Source organism: Cupressus sempervirens, chromosome 10 (assembly GCF_028749045.1).
Source record: "Cupressus sempervirens isolate cs-2001-9-10 chromosome 10, ASM2874904v1, whole genome shotgun sequence".
Classification (NCBI taxonomy): domain Eukaryota; kingdom Viridiplantae; phylum Streptophyta; class Pinopsida; order Cupressales; family Cupressaceae; genus Cupressus; species Cupressus sempervirens.
In genome coordinates this window covers 85,277,591-85,293,416 of record NC_143127.1, presented here as the reverse complement: position 1 = coordinate 85,293,416, position 15,826 = coordinate 85,277,591, and the positions used below count along the sequence as shown (strand labels likewise).

The 15,826-nt window shown below is 37.5% G+C and overlaps 1 protein-coding gene across 1 annotated transcript in view; it reads left to right on the top strand.

The window, feature by feature from the left end:
- Positions 1-15,826, top strand: part of LOC149532696 (fumarylacetoacetase-like) — a 186,704-nt gene that overhangs the window by 20,955 nt on the left and 149,923 nt on the right. The window lies entirely within an intron of this gene.

Genomic DNA, 15,826 nt, shown 5'->3' with positions numbered 1-15,826 from the left:
TGGTGGGTTACGTCCACGGATGTCTTTTTACCCAGAGCAGTTTTTGGAGATCTTTGATAGGATTATTGTTCGTCTTAGCTATCTTTCCTAGCGGTGGTTTCACGCCCTGCGTATCTCCTTAGGTTCTTTCAAAGTTGGTTCTTACCATATTGGGCTTAGATTGACCATCATATTGATTGTGGGGAGCGGATCTGTAAGCTTTGTACTTTAGGGGAGGTGGAGACTGAGGCTCACTTCTTTTTTCGATGCCCTGTATATTATGAGATTAGAGGGAGATTTTTTTGCCTGTTTTGGGAGTGCTTCTCTCTATATGACTTTTTCAGCTACTATGATCAGCGATGTCTTGCACTTTATCTTCATGAGGCCACTATGCTCTGTGATAGCACGATCTAGTCACTGCTTCCACACTGACACTCATCTACTTAGCTCATTACTACCTTCTTTACACCATTATCTCCTTTGTGTGGTTTGAAAAGGCCCTCTATCTCTGCTAGATCTACCGGGCATTCTAGATGTGTTAGATCCTGTTCCGGCTATTTACACCAGCGACACTCCTCTGCGAGTAGCCAGAGACAGTACAAAGCCTCTACACATCAGCATGCGTATCATCCAGTGACTGATTTCTTCTCGCCTAGGAAGGACTCCTAGTCTTTCTTGGCATTCTCTCTGTCTCTTTATTTGTTTTTGTTTGGTTTTGTCATTTATTTTTGGACACCTTTGTGTGTTCCTGTTGGTGTCAGCCTCACTACTGTAATCTTTCAGTCCCATAGACCTTGTTTGGTCTTTTGTTGGGCATTAATATCATTTTCTTATCTTATCTTAAGATGTACACAAGGGGTAGGCCCATTCACATAGTTGCATGAATTACAGTCCTCTTGACTATTACAATTTATCGATCATTGAAGATTCTATCACAACATTGGTTTACTCCCATTGAATCAATATGATCAATATCACTGACGGTTGATGAAACCATATCCTCTATCTGCTCCCTCTGATGGATGTGTTAGAATCCTTTTGAATATAAACCTTCTAAGCTTCTAAAATAAACTTCCCTTTAACAAAGTGTTAGACTTTCTCTGAATTTGATATTAATCCTCCTTTTCCTGCAAGAACATTTTCGGAGGAAAAGATCAAGCAAATAGCTCTAATAGTATATATTAAACATAAAATAAAAGAAAGAATAATATAATTCTCAATATAAGATCTTCCATTATAGATAATTATTAACTAATTTCATTCCCTCTTATCCTACTTTGAAAATGATCCCCATTATTCCAATATATTTTTATCTCCATAATATATCATCATATTATTTTTCTCCAAGTATTAATTTTGAGCATAATATCAAACTAATTAAATATCACCATGATATCCCTATCAATAATGTTATCACTAATGTGAAGAAATAAATCTCCTAATTAAAAGATAGCCTTTTTAATTAAGAAAAGATATTACCTTTGATATTACAACCATCATGTTACTTACCCTCTATAATTTCGGGTTTTGGTTGTCCTCCCATTATATTTGGTGGTCCTTCACTCATGCATAGAATTTCCTTATAAATTTACGGTTAGAAACCCAAGTATCATGTTAATATCATACGCTACTCCCCATTGTTATCACTCGGTACATCCCCCTTCTTTGCAACCTTTCTATTATTAGAAAGGGTGATTATTCTCACCATGGTGTGACATGCATTTTTCTTTTCTTTTCTTGATTTACCCTAGCGGGTGCATGGGCCCAATGCCACCTAGCCGTTGAACTTTATGTTATATTAATCAATGTCTTCGTATTTGTGAACTTGGTGGCTCACCCTTCCATTTGTGTCTTTACGTTATCTCAGTAATTTATTTATTTATTTTGGAGACCTTGTTCGATATTGAATACCTGCAACAGTACAAAGCATCCTCAATTTGGGTCTTTTGTTGTTGAGTGTGATCCCACATTCTCCTGTCATTTATATTTTCACAACAGACAACCACCAAACACCAACGACATTCGAATTAGAGTTGTCACCCATGGACGCTCAATCCATTCGGTACAAACCCAATGGAAATGCCCTTCCCTATCGTCATCGTGCATTCCCATCTTGTCAAGCTCCCTCCGACACTTTAACATCATCGGTGTTGCACATACTAGAGATGTGTTTTCAAATCCAGCACGACGAGTTGTAATATGACATTAATAACTCGGCCTAGATCACTACGAAATAACTCCCACCATCATTGGCTTGAACCAAAGTGGAGGTGCTAACATCGGATCCGCGAGCTAATGTTTGTGGGTCTATAAACCATTATTTTGAAAGACAGGTTTCGACTTCAAATACTTTGCTTAGGAGCATTCGTTAGTTGGATAGCTTCCAGCCGAAGATCCTATGGCACCATTTTCTCAACAAAGATCGTTAACAAGGTACTAAACAATACCGTACTTAGGAGATTCTAAGCTTCTAGTCACAGAGCTTTTTCATGTTCCGGAAAAATTCACTGGCATACTACATTACCAGAAACTTACTACATCATGGTAATACAAACAAAAAATGTCTTTGATATGGAACTTTGCAATGATTTGATAGAGGCGCATTTGAAGATCATAAAATATGAACCGCGGCCATGAGAGTCTCATAATATTTGCCTATGTTCATATATAGAATAGAGCAACACTAGAGAAAGCTTAATTAAATTCTAAGGACATAGCTATCCTCCCACATAAATGTATAGTTGACTAATTTTCAAAAGATAAAAAACATCGTGGATTTTTTTTGAAAATTTCAGTGTTTGATCTTCATGATCTATATAATTTGTAGTCGAAAGCTGCAAAAAATTTGGAAAAATTTCATTGTGTTTTTGTGAATCTAGAAAAAATTAAAGTTTGACTTTGTTTTGTCTTTGGTGCTTTTTTGTGGGAGATTAGCCTGTTCCAAATTCTAATATGATACATAGGAATCCGTACGGCTACCATAAGTCTCAGTACAATTTGAAGCACAAGATTTGGGGCATCTATGTTGCTATATGCTACAATGTTTAAACTTGTTTTGGAGTGCCTCATGAATTCAAAGATTCTAAAAGTTTTGCTGTGAAATTCGTTTTGTTTATACGATGCCCATGATTAATTCAAACTACCAATTAATACTTCAATTTTATCTTCTTTATCGTTCGTAAGCAATAAAAATTCAGGCTCCGGAAAAACTCAAGCTTAGACTTTTAAGTTTTCCAAGTGTGATATTATGCGTTTAGGAAACCCAACAATTCCACTTTGGATAAAACATTACCACCAACTCCCATGACATTGAATGCAAAGAATATGAAGGCTTTAATAGTTGTTTCTGCTCTTTATAAAATGTATTTGAAAACTTTATTACATTTGCAGCAACTAGGCTCTGATACCATGTTAAGTAACATGGATCTTCTCTGCAAATGTATTAACATGGCCAATGTGATTGATACTTTCCAAACGTAGATTTGGATCTCATATAAATATGAGAAGAGGAGAGATGTCTCTTCAAGAGACATGTTCCTATAGTTAATCATCTTTAGTTAACTATATGTATAACTCACCTTTAAACATATATTTAATATTAATATATTAACCATATATGTAATATATTATTATATAATGTATAATATATATTTAATATATATTATATTGCATATATAATATATAATATAATAATATATATATATATATATATATAATTCTTATCAATAATATAAGACATAAAACAATGTTCATATAGATCATGAATACAAATACCCAATGTAATGAGTATATCACTTCGACTAATGCTATACTTCAACACATATGACATATGGAACCATCAAAATTTGCCATTCTTTGCTTGTACGAAAGAATGATTGTGGACTGGCCATATGGCGTATGACATAATAAAACTCCCCTGTGCTGATCACTGTTGGTGTCATACGATTGATTGGAATGCCTATAGGACGTATAGTTTGAAGGCACATACGACTGTTTAAAGGTCCACATGGGATGAAATTGCCACACATGATGAACACGCTAGCTTTTTCGTATACGGTGGAACTATTGTGTTCATACATGAAATTACATTGCTTGTACATGATGATATGCTTGTTGTACGAGATGATGCATGCAATTTACAATAGTGTTGTGCCAATGTTTGTACGAGAGTATGTTTGTCATGTGTCATACAAAGGCATTGTACGAGTGTCATACGAGAGGAAGCTTCACTAGGTAATGTTTAGGGGTGCTATACAATTGTCATACGGTTACATACAATATGATTAAAATTGGATTGTCCGTACAATGAATGGAACGTAGGATTTGTACATTGTTCATGTTGTCGCATGGATGGCTCCTCCAAATTTCTACGCTTCCAATCTGCTTGCCAACCTTCCAATTCTCAATCTAGTTAGTTTTACTCGTATTTTTACTTTTTTTTGCCGAATCTTGAATTTGCCAAAAGAAATCATTCCCTTGCCAAGAGTGGGTTTTATAAATTTGTCGAGAGTATGAATCAACCAATGGCCTCTGTATAGTCTTCATTATTTTTTGCCTTCCATTTCTCGTCTTTGTATTGTCAAATGTATCCTCTATAACTTTACATGCTTTCATCAATTTATCTTCATAGACAGTTGCAGCTTTGAGAAAATTACCTGTTGTCACAAACACCTTATAGTTCTCCATTTCCTAATGGAATAGTCCTGTGAGAGAACTTGTTTGATCCTCCGAGTAACTTACAAGTTCCACCATCCCTTCATCATCGGGTTCAATTGTTGAACATTCCTCCATCCCGAACTCTTTGCCATTAGACTCTGAAGTCAATTCCAACTTATGGCTTACTGCCAGTGCCTAGCTGTTTAGGTCAATGACATACTCCTTCCCTTCACTCTCAATGGATATATTTTCTTCCAATTGTGGTTTGCTTTCATAGTGGTCAACGAACCCCTTTCGAGGAGGGTGTCATACTTATTTCGAGTGGGATTACAACAAAGTCTAGAAAGAAATGTTGAGTTCCAAAAATGATCTTTTTTACATGAGTGTCCCAAGTAGTTTGATGCTGCGTTGGTGGGTATCTACCAGATGGACGGTTAGTAGCTAGAGTATTGGCTTGTCGAAGGACTTCCATGTCTCCTCTGATAGTACATTCACACCCGAGCCTCCATCAACGATAGTGTTTGTTATCTTTTTCCCCATTATCTCCATCTTGAAGGTGGAAAGCTTCAATGGCTAGGTTGTCTGTTGACTTCTCCTTGAGCTTGCCATGGTTTTTGCCCAATGTGTCATCACCACTATGTTGGCAACGACCATCTTCAATTGTGGTATAGCTTGTTGGAGGTTAGATACTTGTATGGGTACATTGGCCTACAACATTTGTCTTATTATGACCTCATAATTTAATTGTAGTTGGGTATTGTCGGCATCATTTGTGACCCTTCTCTCCTTTGCCATCGCCCGTTCAATGTCACCTCTCACTCCACAAAGTCCATCCTTCTCTGTGAGGGGGTCAAGATAGGCTACCTTCTTGGTTTGGAGTCTAGTGATGGCCAATGCTTCTCTAAGTCTTTTATGTCCAACATATTTACTCCTTTTTGCTTTGGGTAGTCAATACCCTCATGCTTCCTTGGACCACATGACTTGCATAACAAATTCTTGTTGTTTTGCCCACTTTGACAATCTCATGCAAAGTGACTTGACTTGTTGCTTTGTCAACAGTGTGTGATAGGATGTTCTCTTGAGTCGTACTATATTTGATTTTGCTATTGATTTCCATAACCACTCAACGATACATTTTTTTGTTTTGTTGCAGTAGACTCTCCCTGCGTGAAGCGTACTTTTGGTCTTCAAATATATGGACACTCCTTTATTGAGTGACCTGTCACTTGGCAAATCTCATAGGACATCATTTTAGGACGATTACCTTTTGTGTGACCTTCAATTTAACACTTTGTCCACCATAGTTCATTACGTTATTTACTGATCCCTTTCTCACCCTTTAGTTCTTTAAATCATTCTCATCCCATCTCGCCATAGGGCTTAGACTATTGTTGATTCATCATCACTACTACTCTTGGTGCTTTCATCATCATGCATCTTCCTCTTCCCTTAGGAGGATCTTTTGTTTTTATGCTCAACGTCCATTGCCTGATTGTAGGCATCAATGTACGAGGGTGGGGGCCACTTTCATCTTATTGTTTAGAGGGAATCGACTCCTCAATGAATCACCTCTTCTTCAACTTGTTGGTTGGTTGATTGCCCAACTTGCCTAGCAATTCCTTGAGCCTATGATTGCAAGAACGTACACTTTCGTTCTTCCCTTGTTGGATATTATAAATTTTGGCGACAATCTCAGTGTCAACTCATAGCAATTTAAACTCGGCCTTGAATGCTCTCCTGAGTGCATCCCAAGAGGCTACGGATGAAGCATCTAGTTCCGTGAACCAATTGATGGTTTTACCCTGTAGTGTTGCTGGAATTGCTCTCGGCAATAGTCCTTGTTATCCTGACTGTTTGTGATGCAAGTGCACTGAAACCTTTCAAAATATGCAAAATGCAATTGCATTTACTGTCATAACATTGACAAAATAGAGACAACAATGAACATGTTCACAAATATGAAATACTGATTATCCACATATATGCTTGCAGTAAGATTCTATAAACATTCAGCTTCAATAAAAAAAGACCACCATCATTCCAAAAAAACTCAAATATTGTCTTTGTCGCATTTCAATTTCTGCCAAACCTCTTATTAATAACCCGAGAGAGCATTCTTGGAACATAATACAATCTTCTATAATGTTGAGTATTCAAACATTTCAAACATTTTGAAAAACAAGTGATTGTTCAGCCCATAAAACTGAAACCAATATTCTTGTACAATTTGTAGCTGGCACATTTTAATATTGTTTAGTACTTAAATAACAGTCCCACTTTTAATCTATTTGGAATTTATTCAAAGCATATTCCAATCAAAACCAAAAATCTGTAAATTGGGTATGCAGCCAATACTATCTCAATTATAACGCATGCATACCATATTCATCGGGCAACGAAAACCCTTAATACCAACATTGTGTTCTCTCGATACTTGAATTGATTGGACTTCAATATCAAAACCATACCAAGCAATGAAAATAAAAAATCAATGCCATGAAGAAAAAACCAGAGCCGATAACATAAAAAACGATCATGAAGTTACTTAGTAAACGGTTTTTGGAATCAGTTTAACATGATAGCCATTATTATGACATTGCCGATTCTTGAATCGGTTTTCACATGCTGCTAATCAGCTAATATAAACCTAGATTCACATAAGACTAAAACTGATGCCATTATCTCATAACCAATATCCCCGGTCCATTAAAATCACCCGAAAAGAAAATATCATAGTGACCAGTTTCTGTTAAATCAACAGATAGATTTGCATGATAAACTGCCACAAACACTAAACCTCTGCAGCCCAAAATATTGAAAGGAAACAAACAAAAACAGGTTGAAAAAGAGCTAAACACCAAACTGAAAACTTTATTAATTTATGCACTCTAAACTGTGAATTACAGATGACCTTGGCTGCTGACAACCAGAGGGCCTATTTAGAATTTTTCATTCATTTCATCTGGAATATGTGTTCAACTCGAAAAAATTCTAGCCCATTTATAATGCTTTCGGGCAGTTACATTTAGACTGTTCGGTTCACATTCCCAGTTGTGATTTGGCTCATTTGCACAATTTTGTAATTTTATGTATTCAAAACATTAACATATACTGGCATGGAAATTAATATATCAATTTCAACTAGACATAAAATGCGACCAATTTGATGATTAAACACTTGGTGCTCCTGCACCAGTCTTCTACCTAGATAGTCGCACATCTTCAATGCCTTGTAGGGTCTTCCGGCCCATTTCTCGTGAACTTTGGCAGTTTCTGCCAATTCACATTTGAATTTGTCAGAGGAGTCCCCATCTTTCTCACTTGCTTGCTCCCTTGTGCATCTGATCTGGGTGGATGGACTATTCCAACTGGTACATTCTAGTGCTTTCCTTGCACTCTGACACAGGCGCATCCTCATCCGCCTCCAACATCTCCATCACCTTAGTTACTTTCAGGCTCTGACTCGTACTCCCTCTGTTCGAGTATCCTCGATTCAGATCCTCTAATTTTGGGCATCCAAAGATGGATAGATTCTCAATGCTATGCAATATGTTTGTCAGTTCAAGATTTCCTTCTTTGCACTTGTTCTCCGATGTTGACTGTACGAAAGGGCTCCGACTCGGAATCGTCTGACTGTATTTTCTCAAATGTATATTGTAATCTTCTCGTTTTTTCTCTTTGTTCTACAATTCTTAAAGATAACTTTCTTGACCACCTCTTGTGTTATGAACTCAATTGGTTCACACTACTGAAAATATTATATCTCTTAATTTTTCGGACACAATACTGGATATGCAATAAGCTGCTCACAGCTAATTAAGTTATCTAGCACAATATAAATTCGACAATAGAAATCTTGCAATATATTTCATCAATTTTAAGCCATTACACATACACCATACTCACTCTACAATTTCAGTATATCAGTTAATAGCAAAAGGGAAATCCTTACTTCAATTACTGCTTTTGCTAAGACACTCTAATTGATAGTAAAATGTAGCTGAAATAGTTCGCTAGGATGCCAACTGCACTTCTTTGCAATTTAAAAAACATTCCATAAGCTACTGCTGGAACCTTATTAAAAATAATTACAATTGAATTTAGTACCTGTGTGTTCCTTAGAGATGATGAGACGATTTTGCAGCAGATCTCTCAGCTGTGCCAATAACAGACAGCCTTTAGGGGCAGTTTAAACCCTTAATCACCCTTTAGATATCAGCAGAATAATCACGTTCAAGTCAGCAACAATGATGCTTAAAATGCAGTGATGAGACCACCTGTGGAAAAGGTGTTAACCAGCAGATTGCACTCCTAATCAGAGTGCTAATACAGATATAGATGCTGCCCAATGCCCAGTTTCCCACACAACAAATTGGCACTTGATCTGTGGTGCAAAAGCTAGCAAGTTTGGGCTGTATGGATGCCCAGATTGCAAGTATTTCCTGCGTTAACAATCATACAGTCCCAGACGTTGGTATTGCAGCTTGATCCAACACCCAGATTTGGCATCTTTAATGTGAGAAACTCTCACGTTGAACAGTGATGCTGAATACAAATCTCAGTTACAATTAAACACTGAATTGTGGATGTAATGAGTGATATCTTCAGCAGGAAACAAGTCCTCCAAGCCACAGTGATCACAGTATTGGAAGACAGACAAATTCTCAGAATTCTATACTTCTCAGCTACAGTAGACACAGTTTGAGACAACTCTTCAATTCAGATTGAAAATTAAATGAACACAACTTTACCTCAGCAGTGGATTGATGCACAAACTGAGTCTCAAATCCTTATACTTCAGCAAGGGCACAAACTCAGAAACTCCTAGGCAACAAAAACAACTAAGCAATCGGATGCTTTTCCATCAAAATGAGCTCATATTTATAACTCCCATTGACACAAAGATTCTCAAATGCAACTTCACTTAGAAGCTTCCTCAACATATCATTTTCTAACGTGCCATATAATATAATTTATTAATTTCTTTTGGCTCCCAAGAATGACTTTTTAATCTATATCATAATATTATTACACACTTGGCCACCATTTCTTGTGCCCAAGATTTAAAACTTTCCAACCCGGTTCCAATGTGTAACATCCCGATTTCCGGGGTCTTAATTAACAATTGACATACTTAAAGGAATACAGTTATGCTTCAATGTCATAGGAAGTCTCTTAAATTAGTTTTGTTCATATGAAAGAGATTGACGGTTAAAATCAGTTAAACAAAATTTCTTAACTAAGAACTTAAAACACTATCAATGAATTACTATAGAAATTAAAATCCACATACCATGGAATTTTGAATTCAGAAATCATTGTAGGTACAATCACCTAGATTAGTCCACAAATACCACTATAACAAATTCATATAACGACTATTATTCAATACAGCTATATCAAAAACAAATGACGATTACTATTAATTACCACTATATAAAATTAGGGCATCACAAACCATTGTATCAGTTAGGGCATTGATTACCATTGGATCATTTAGGGCTTCAGATACCACTGTATCACTTAGGGTTTCAATTACCACAGAATTCAATTAGGGCTTTAGATACCACTGTATCATTTAGGGCTTCAATTACCACAGATTTCAATTAGGGCTTCAGAGACCACTGTATCATTCCTTTCGATTTCTTAACTGTGGAAATCACTCAAGATTAGAAGCTATGCTCATATTCGATATTCATATGAATAAAAAACAGTCCATAAATTTATCTCTCGCATCTAGGTGTAAAATAACTGTAACGATGAAATAACTCGATTAATCTTACCTTCTTGCATATACATCATAAAAGTAACAATATTCGTTTCTGATAACAATTGAATGTATAGCTTATCTTTGTCTATTGTATGCCCGACAACTTGGGGAGAGGTGAAACATTGTCAGGGGCTTAACCACCCAACCTCGGACCATAACTTATCCTCACACAATCTCTTTCGAGAAGGCCCTCCTTACTCGGAATAGACAGGGATCATCTTATTATCCACTGAGCATCTTGGTATTTAAACACACCATTCGACTTGATAGCAGGGATTACAATAACAGGATCATGCATGAGCTATTAAGTGTTTCATTACTTAGTTATTCATATCTAATTTCATTCTTGGTTCTTGCAGGTTATCTCCACCTCTTCACCATTTCAGTGGCTTCTTTGCTAGTGAATCCTAGGTGCCTGAAAGATTATGATCATTTTGTTTTATTTACACCTCTTCACCATTCCATGACTTCTTTGCTATTGAATTCCTCGGTGTTAGTAAGATTATGAACATTCTGATTTTATTGATACACCTCTTCACCGTTCTATGGCTTCTATGCCCAGGTGAATCCTCGGTGTTCTGAGTCCATGTGTATTCTGTTCATTGTTTTGAAGATTATGACAACATGTTTATTGATACTGATCTCAATACTCACTACAGCTACAATTCGATTCCATAAAGATGTTACAAATTTACAGATGTAAAACTAAAAGATCTCAATGATTCCAAGAATTTGCATAAGACCATCAGCAAGGCATAAATATGTTGGAAGCATTCGGTTTGCTACCTAATGAAGGTAGACTTATGATATATAATTACATGAAATGTTTCGCTCACAGTCCTATTAATATATGAGTGGTTGCAGTCAGACCTTTACTCTAGTAAGGAAAGCATAAATCGATTACACATGTTTACAGTTCATATACCTAGCATTGTAAAAGCCGACCGCAGTCAGTCTTATATTCATGGAAGAAGGAATAAATTGGGAATGTAAAGCAAGTAAATTGTTTTAGAAGGGAGTTATACTCTTGAAAACATATTTGTTTTAATCTCAGCCTATCATTTTATACTGACTATCAATAGACATTATATTTAGTGGAAATCGAACTATGAAATTACAAATGCTTTTACTATATCTCATTCAACCTTGGAATGAGTAGCCGACTACAGTCGAACTTAAAACTTAGAAAAGAAAAGGTAAAGTATGACATGTGATTGTTTAAAATTCGTGACCTGTGATTAAGATGCGGCCCCTCTTGCCCTAGCCGGAACTCCTGCTGGCTACTAGCTCACCTGCTAATTGATACCAAATCTCAGAGTTTAGTTGCTGGTAAAATAAAGAGGAAATAAGGAATTCGGGATTGAGAAAACAAAAACTGGGAAATGTTCGGATGAGAACGTCTAAGCTCGGCTTATTATGAAATGGATTAGATAATAGAAAAGTGAGGAAAGAATGATTTTTCCTTAGTCGGTTCATGGCTTCATTTAAAGGTTAGCTGTGACTCCTCGGCTTCCATCGGTTTCTCAAGATGTCCATTTAAATTCAAACATTAATTTGATTTGAAAAGAAGAGAAATAAAGAGGGAAAAGAATTAAGGAGTTGAAGAGTTATAAACTTTATTTTATTATTATAATACGTTCTTATATACGTTCACATACGTCTATTGATGAGGTGACATCATTAGATTATATTATTATAATTTATTGGTGCCATTTCATTTTTATATTTATGTGTTCGTATGTAAGTGTTTATTATAATGATAAGATAAAAATTAATAAACAATCTCTAAAGGTATGTACTATATTTTAACTCAATTATTTTATGTTCTCAATTTATTTATTTAAACAGCTCATGCGGGTCCCACAGATGTATCCTGTTTCAAGTCGCTAGTTCCTCAACCCATCTGCCTAGTGATGGTGATGCCCCTGCTTAATTCTTTTTTGACAATGCTTCCACCCCTTCAACGTGTTTCCATTTCACATGATTATAACTAAATTAACTGTCAATTGACTTCATGTGAACCTCAATGGCTATATTTTAAATTAGGTCAAAAATTGGGATGTAACACAATGAGTTATGACACTATGGTAGCCAAAGTACAATAGTAGCAAAAATAGCAACCTCAACATATTTAGATGAATAATAATAATAATTCACCCGTCTTGCAAAAATGACTGAAGAAACATCAAAATCGAAATTTGACAACACTAGAGTGATCTTGATGAAGAAAGACGATGGATGAACTGGTCAGGGTGAATAGACGCTCCCTTCAAGATTCTTGGAGCCCAAACTAGAAGTCCAAAATAAAAACTTAGAGCATCACTCAATTCCTCTAACTCAATTGAGCTCATCAGAATCAACTGTTGACTTACTATAAATAGTAAGTTCCTCAAAATTGGGCCAAAACTCACCATAGGCTGTTGGATAGCCTACCCTATAACCCTACAATTGAGACCTTGAAATCTCATTGTCAACTCACAACAATTGTGACAATGATTGACCAAGCCAACTACAAGAACCTTCTAAAAATGGAGACGTTATAGTCCTTCCCTAAGATTGCTCGTCCCTGAGCAATCCCAGAGCAAATATGTACATCATAGTCCACTTGGATCCCAAGGGTGAACCTGTGCAACATCATTGTCGCATACGATTGGCTCCTGAAGCACCAACACCCAAATAATGGATATCAATAGCCGAATCATCGAAAAACCGATTGTAGGCGTTGATGGAGGTAATAACCCATCGAAACTCATCCCCCAATTGAAACACCAACTCTATCAACACTCGAGTCCCCATCCAATTGACACTCACACCCCACTGCTAGTGCTCTAAGACGATGGTAACGACCATTGGTAGTTGAAACACTAACCTCTGCTAGATCATCCCGGGTGTGTCGATACTACAAGTGATTTAACTTGCAGCTGTTGATTCCATTTGCAAGAGACAGTGCTAATCCATCCCATAATGGATGGTATGAAACTCGAGCCATCCCACATCGACATGAAACCAAATCCTCTATCTGTGGGTCAAATGGGAAATGATGAACACTCTTCACTATGTAATGTTTGTAAAAAGCCCCAATCTTTGTTAGTGACTCATCAATACCAAATTGGGAATTAGGAGATGTGACTCATCAATACCAAATTGGGAATTAGGAGATGGCACCAATCTTTGACCTCGAACTACTAGTCGGGTAGGATCCTAGGAAACTCTCTCAGCACACTTGGCCACAAGATTCCTATGGGGAAGCGTCATAGACAAAGTCTCTACAATCTTTCTCACCATCCTCCGAATAGCATGAGAGCCCTAGATGAGAGTACCCTTAGACATTCTGTATGAATCCTCCTGCAAATCTGAACTCTCAAGTAAATACTCTATGAACGACAATGCAACAAAAATGATATGTGGAAGCATCAACCCGCTCCTTTGCAATCCGTAATTGATTCCTTTGAGAATGTGGTACAATAGGAATCAAATTGTAGTCCTCCATCGATGCTCTCACCTCTTCCATACCTACTGCACCCATATCTTTGTCAGATTTCATTGCCACATCATCACATCCCTCATTCCCAATTGTAGAGGCAAACTCACCACCAACCACAATATGCACCTAAACAAGGTCTAGGGTTGGTGTTGATTGTATCCACTCCAAAACTTATCCAACTGTGACTATGACACCTGAAGAGCCATCTGAGTACATTAAAGAGAGTCCATAGTCACCTCAGGCTCCTGGGTGAGCTCAACCACCTCCTCCTCTTTCCCTAACAATGCCTCATAACATGTGCTACCCACTCCACAAGGTAATCCCTATCAGCAACTAACAGTGAATAATTATGCTTCAAGATCTTGTCAGCCTCTCGAAGCGCATAACCTCTCTTAGGGAAAGTTTACTATCACCATGCTCATCTAACATAGGAGCACCCTAACTAGATGCGACCAACATCTAACGAATAATATCATAATGCCTTTGTAACCACTGCCTCCCATGCAAGCTCTCTGCCTCACTAACTGCAACATGATATTGTGATATTGATATCAAGATTTCACTGTGTGATTTTGAGTCAAACTCATTTACCCATGTTTCATGAGTAGTGATTCAACATGAATCCATCTGTCATAAGAATAAATGGAACACTTAGAACTCATTGGGTCTAGGTGATGCTCATAGGGGTGAAGCATTGAGACTTCCCAGCAGGTCACCCATCCCAGTACTACTCCAGCCTGAGCGCGCTTAACTACGAAGTTTCCTCCATGGTTAAACCCAAAGCTTGCAACCCCATTTGCAAAACCTTCACCAAGTGTTGTGCCTTATGAACCATTCATTAGAAAGCCCCTTAAGTTCATCAACTAATAAGTAGGAGATAATTTACACAACATGTCAAATTGTAATATTGCTATCAGGATTTAACTGTGTGATTTTGAGTCAAACTCATTGACCCATGTTTCATGAGTAATGATTCAACATGAATCCATCTCTCATGGGAATAAATGGAACACTTAACACTCATTAGATCTATGTGATGCTCACAGGGGTGAAGCACCGAGACTTCTCGGGAGGTCATTAACTGCTGCACTATGATAGGAAAATGAATTAGAATTGCTCACCACAAGATCGCTCAGCTCCTGTGCTCTCTTGTCCTCGCACATATTTGCAACCGAGATACAACTACTCGGTACCTCGTCTAACTCCTCATTTGAAGAAGTGGAAGCTCTAGCTATTATCAAAATATTAGAAAACCATCCCAAAACACAGATTCCCTTGTAAGAACTAGCTCATACTTAGTGAACAGGGCACGAAGATGATAGAACAACCAATCCTCATTTGAACCAACCCACAACTTCTTCCCTAGAAAAATTTAGAGAATACTAGGTGCCACTATCTTCTCCAGCTTCAAAATCACGACTTGCCAAGCCTCCACGACCACTCCTACCACCTCCATCAATACCCCAAATAGGAACATCAGCTCCAACAACACCACCATCCTTCACCTTGGGATGAAGTTGTTTGCGAGGAACTAGACGACCATCCTTATCCAAGGGCACTAATGACTTAACTTGGTTATCTTCCTTCACCTCCCTCGTCAGAAGCCTCTATAGACCTACCCAAAGACTTACCTGCCTCCATTCTTCTAGGAACCTTCCACCCCTTACTGCTTGTTCACCATGTGGACCTCCATGAAACTGGAGGAAGACCACACCACTAGTGGTTGCACTTCTCCATTACTGCCACCAATGAGCCTCAATGGCCCATGGTACATGTGCAAACCAACTCCAACCTTAGCCTGCGCCACTATGCTTGAAAATTTGCTAGCCCATTTAGGTTCTAGGCAAGCGCAAGTCACCGTAAGCACCCCTTTACGGGTTGAGCCCGCCATCAATGCAAGGGCCAAAAAGAGAGATAGAATGTCTAGATTTGTTCGT